Raw genomic sequence first — 6220 nt, 5'->3', positions numbered from 1 at the left:
AAAAGGTAGCAGAGTCCATGACTACCCTCTGCCCTTTTTGTTTTTTAAACGTAAGGCGCCAACGAAGAACATGAAGAGACTAGTTGGCAAGACATCAGGACGACTTTTTCATCCACCTGCTGAGGTGAGTCAACGTTTCAGGTTAGACCTGGTATCAGTTTTCTGTTTGATGTGCAGAGTCCTTAAAACGACGTGTGTGAAAAGATGTGTAAAGAAGTAGCGGTAGCAGCGGGCAGATACACAAGGGGCCGATGTCGTCCATGAGGGGTCTGAGCAAACATGGATTCAGACTGAGAATGGTCGGGGGCAGCTCATGAGCAGGCGCTAGGGGAAAGGTTTCTTTCTAGAAGATGTGGAAGCAAAGCAAGGGAATTATAGGTTAGACAGCTGTCTTTCTTGAGCGCTGGGGTTGGTTGTTCTTAAGTTTAATTTTCTCGGGCTGGAGTACGTTGATTCCGGCTTTGGTTTTCAGTTTGCTCATGTAGGCTCTCAAGGCCTTAGAGCCACTCTGGTCTCAAGGCCTCCTTGTGTAGCTGCTTTCCCACGTTGGCTTATTTTACTTAAACTGCGCCATTGTTATTACTTGAACTGGTGAAAATACGGACCCCTGGGGAGGTTAGGGATCTTGTTCATAGTCACACGGCTTATAAACGTGCAAGTTGGGGTTCTGATTCCAGCAGTCTAGCTCCAGAACCTGTACCCCTTTGCTTTCTTTGGCCTCCTTCAGGAAGAGCTGTGCTGTATGACCGTCGCAGAATTGGTGAAATTACGAGGTCTGGGCATGGTTCTCAGCACTAGTTCTGTGTGCACTCCATCGTACTACTCTTGGACTTTTGTTTTCTCTTCTTACAGTGTAAGTCCTTGATGCTCCTGAAAATACTTATGCAACAGGATGCTCCGGAGTCGGGGGCTCTGATGCGCATGCCTTCAAGAATTCCTCAAGTTGTTTCATCTTCTCAGCTCAGGCACGATGTTTCTGGTGCCAGGATGCCAGGCTCAGGAGCACGCTCTTCACCCAATTTTGCAGTCATTAACCTTTTGGTTGCCAGTATATCCATTTCAAAGACAGTTCTCTCAAATAGATGAATTGCCATCTGTATTACACAGCTACTAACAAAGCAACTAGGGAAAAAATGGGCCACTCCATCTCCGAAGTTTCTGTTTTAGAAAGTTCTCTGTGGTTAATATAGATGACTAATCACTTGAAGGACCCTGCTTTTCCCTTCCTATGCCTTAATTCCTGCTCTTATGTCTTAAATTCACCCATAAAGAGCAAACCCAAGAAACTGTAGGTACACTACCTTCAACCCTAATAAAGGCGGAACCCCGGGTTTGTACTTTCTCTCTGTCCCTCTCCCTTGCTACAGGACTGACTTGTGAGTAGTATGTCCTGTACTTCAAAGTTTCCCGATGGTTGTTGCTGAGGTGCAGCTTACAATTACAGTAAGAACCACAAGGGTCAGTCCAGCCACATCACTTGTTCCATAGGAGGCACATCCGTGGGGGCCACCATGAGTTGTAGGGCTCAGGTGAAGGCCTTAAGGCACTCAGGTCAATAGCATCACTATCAGTAGGCTGAGACCAACAGAACTAGACATTGCAGCTACCATTCTCTGACTACATGAAGCAACATTTGGCTAAAAAGTCTGTACCAGATTATAAATGTTGCTAAGTTCTTAGGTGAGTGGCAGGTATTTTGAAAACAAAGTCAAACTGCGAGTGAGGTTTAAACTGGGTAGGGTCCATGAGTGGAGAAAGAGATTGGTGGAACCTATTGAGGATAGGTGAGCCAGCTGGTTGAACTGAATAAAGGGATATGTCCATTTTTATTTTATTATTATTTTTAAAGATTTTACTTATTTGAGAAATATTTATATTTCTTGAGTGAAGTCTTTGTACTCAAACCCAGCATTTATTACTTGTAAATAATTACCTGCTGGTGGGGAGGGGCAAAGGGAGAGGGAGAAGCAAACACCCTCCTGAGCCAGGTACCCATAGTCATGGTCATTGTGGGGCAAGGGATATTCAGTTTTTGAGTGAAGTCAGGGAACTGAGGAGTGGAGTAGAGATGGGTTTGGGGAGAAGAGTGAACATTGCAAAAATATAAATTGCCTTGTCCAGAAGAAGGAAGTCTGGAGAGAGGAAGGCTTTGTTTGTTTTACTTGAAAAATGAAGGGAGAACGGCAAAAATTAGCCAGTTTTAAGAAAATGCTGATGTCTACGTCCTCTCCATCCTGTGAGAATTAAGGCACACTGGCAATGTGGCCACATTTGTCTGGCTTGCTCCTGATCTGCTCAAGTACCCCTTAGTTCTTTGCAAATCCCCACTTCCAGAGTATTTCTGGGAGTCCCTGGAATTTTCACATTGTTCTGTAGCACAGCAGCCACTTTCCATCTGCATCTTTGTCTTCCCAGGCCATGTAGCTGCCTTTTTCAAGAAGGCTGTTTTGACCTAGGTGCTGTCCCCCAATGCTTCCCAATCTCCAAGGCCCTGGGGGTCCAGCAGCCTTGAATTTTCTTCACTCCTCCTCAAAGAGCAGGAGCCTCATCATGTCCATGTGCAAATGAGAACGCTCCTTTCTCCATGAGGATCAAGCTTGGTTTGACCAGACAGGGAACTAGACTCCATGTTCTGCTCTTTCAGTTTGAGCTTTGGATACTTGAACTCAAAGCTTCCTGTAGGATCTTTCCCCCTGATTCAGATCACTTCTACAAATAGAGGCCTGGCTACTCTTGGCACCTCCCTCCCAGTCACCCAAATTTAGGATGAGTTTGGCCAGCATCTGCTTCATGGGACAAGGGGACAGTTGTGACAGATTTTTAAAGGGATTTAACAAATGCAAAATATACTCTGGAAAAAGCTTTTAGAAAAGTGTAGGCCAGGCGTGATTCAATGATATGTATGTATCTATGATGTGTTTGTAGATTCTTGAATGATAACTCTGAACCCATGCATTTCATGAGATCTTGACCTAACTCTTAGAATTTAGAGTTGGTTGATGGTCTGGAGCCCTGGAAATCTAATAATAACCCGTGTTTTTCTGAAGAGGGAAGACACTAAATACAGGATGCGCTTGGGTTTTCCTTGTATGGTTTCAGTTATATTTCTTGAGTGAGGAATTGGTACTCAAATCCAACATTTATTACTTTTATGTGAAAAAAGCATATGTATACTGGCATTAAGATAAAGCCTGATCTATCCTGTTTTATATTACTCTAATTAAAAAATATGTAAAATCTTAGTTTTAGGTAATGGCTTAGCACAGTGTTTGGTCATGAAGTAGTAATATATTTTTTTGAGCAAATGAATGCATAAATTAGTAAGTTTTTAGATAATCCAGAATGAAAATCCATAAAGCCTTCAATAATTTAGGATCAGTATTTTAAGTAATTTAGTATTAGTATTAATAATAAGCATATGACTTCTGTGCTGGAGTATAGTATTTCTACTCTAGTCACTTTCTTAGGTCTTAGGTCACAGGTTCATTTTTAGAAAGCTTAGAAGATTTAACTTAAAATTAAAGTCTGATTTTATTTTCACAGGAAGTCTAACACTTAGATGACATAAGTATCCAAGGAATAGAATTTTTGTTTTTCTCAAGCACACAGAATAGTGCCCTGTAGAGTAGGCACTAAATCAATTTTGATTAGTCAATGAATGAATACTTTACCCAGTTGCATAAAAACATGATTACATTGTTTGAAATGAATCCACTACATAAGAATATTATGCTTACAGCATAGTTAAAATTGTAAAGGTAGGCAGTCTTGTTTTTTACAGTGTAAGAAGCCTCAACTTAAAATACAATCTTGGGGGGTGCCTGGGTGGCTCAGTGGGTTAAAGCCTCTGCCTTCAGCTCAGGTCATGATCTCACGGTCCTGGGATCGAGCCCCACATCGGGCTCAGCGGGGAGCCTGCTTCCCCCTCTCTCTCTCTGCCTGCCTCTCTGCCTACTTGTGATCTCTGTCAAATAAATAAATAAAATCTTAAAAAAAAAATACAATCTTGGGTGGTTGAAACCCAAATCTATTAGCATCTTTTAACTCTCTAGCCAAAAGAGGAGTTGGGGGCCAAATCAACTGACACTCTAGATATTGAGTTAAGGGACTCTCAGGTGAGATTAAAAGTCACAGGGTAACTTTCAGGTGGCAAGTGCTGAAAGTAATCGTATTATATTACTAAACCCCTTTTCACCCACCAGAGAGTTAGGTAGTTCCTTCCACATTTACCACAGGTTTACTGTTGAGAAACAGGTTTGTTTGTTTTCTTGTTTTGGAGCTACAAATCTCTGCTTCTATCCCAGACAATAAGAAGAGTGGGAGTAATGGTTAGGAGCACTGCCTGAACTTGGGAGCCGGACTGCCTGGGTTCAAATTCATCCTTCAATCTTTGCTAACTGCTCATCCTAATGACAAGATTTAATCTCTCTGCTTTAGTTTTCTCATCTGGAAAGGATGCTGATTATAGTACCTGTTTCACAGAGATCTTGTGAGCACTAAGTATATTAATTTATTTAAGTGTCTAGGGATGTGCCTAGCATATAGAGTGGGCTAAATATTTGCTGTTACCATTAGTACTACTACTAAAGTAAAATGAAAAATAGAATGTGTTCGATGGAAATTTATTTTAAAAATCAACTTTGCTAGAAATGCTTCTCTTCTGTAAAGCAAGTCTTACTTTTTAAGTCATTTATGTGGATTTGTAGTATGCCACTCCTACAGCCATTTTGGGAGCACTATTTAGTTCCTAGACCCTCAGACCATAGAGCATATGTCTTTACTTTCACTTAGCTGCCAAGCTTCATGGTGAAGGACACAGCATTCCTGATCACCCAAACTGCTAAACAGTTGGGACCCAGGCAGAGGAGGAAATTTGGAACTATGTAATGTTCCCCTGACATAATACATCTGCTTTCCCAGGTACAGGAATTCCATTCTTCTCATCTGCCTCTTCCTTGATTTTGATTTCTCTACCTTTTCTTTCCCTATCTGTTTTGTTCCATTTGGCTTTTAAAAATAACTCTCAAGCTTCAAAAATGGGTGATACTTTGCTATTTCCAAACTGTTTTCACATAATGTTGTCTTATTTGATCTTTCCAACAGCTCTATGGAGAAAGGCAGATAAAAATATTTGACCAATCTATCTGTACTTTTTCCCCTTCTCTTAATCCAGTTTAGATTCATAGTCCATCATTGCAGTAATACTTATGAAGATACCCCACACTTTTTTTGCCCCTTTGGTATTTTATCATCCCCTCTTGCAAAACCCTAATCCTGGACAAAACCAAATTGGCCCTGTATCTGGATTCACATCTGAGCGATCAAGTCTTGACGAAGCAATCAGTTTGTTTGTGCTATAAATGTGTGACCACTTCTTTAAATGTGCCCTTGGTACAGCCTGGCAGTCCTCATCTGTTTCTCTGATCAGTTTATTCTCTATTTCCATTGCTTATCCAAAATCACCCTTTCTGTTCAATATTCTCATTCTACACATGGCCCCCACCTTGGGCATGACCTCACTTCTGCTTTGATGGGGATGACATGAGCCATTATAATGGAGCCTCCTACATACTCCGTACCATCTCTGCAAACCTATTGATATAGGCAACAATGACATCCTCCTTTCTTTCATACAGATAAACCACCCTTCCTCATGACTTAGGCCATGCCTTCCATGTACACTTTTGATTTCTTGATACTTAGACTGCAATCATCCCTTTTCTCTCCTATATTCAGTAGCTTTCTAGTGCATCTGTATTGTTCCCATTGGCTTTTAAACATGCCCATTTTTTTTTTCCCATTTCAGAAACAAAACGGCCATAATCTGGATAAAACTCCCCCAGTGTACCATCCTTGGTCTGATCTTGTCCCCTTGCGAATGAGTTTAATGAACATGAAAAATACTCTGTAAATAGAAAGCTTTGTAGCTATCCAGGAGGCAGGATTTGATGAAATCAATGTACAAAGTACTGTGAGCCATTTTCAGTCTTCTGGTCATCCATCTCCCCAGTGTGGTAGTGGTATGTAGGAAGAAACAGTGGCAGGGAAATACATGCAGTTATCATTAATGACAAACTAAGAAAAATCTCAAACACAGTCTTAAAAGATGAGTAATCATCGTGGACAGCAGAGACCAGCTTCTTAAGTTCCTGCAGAGCAGTTTAACTTCATGAGATTGCTTGCTGCTTCTTTTTGTTTTTAGCCAAATTCTTTTATATGA

This window comes from Mustela nivalis, assembly GCF_964662115.1.
Source record: "Mustela nivalis genome assembly, chromosome: 9".
Classification (NCBI taxonomy): Eukaryota; Metazoa; Chordata; class Mammalia; order Carnivora; family Mustelidae; genus Mustela; species Mustela nivalis.
This window is presented reverse-complemented; position numbering follows the sequence as displayed.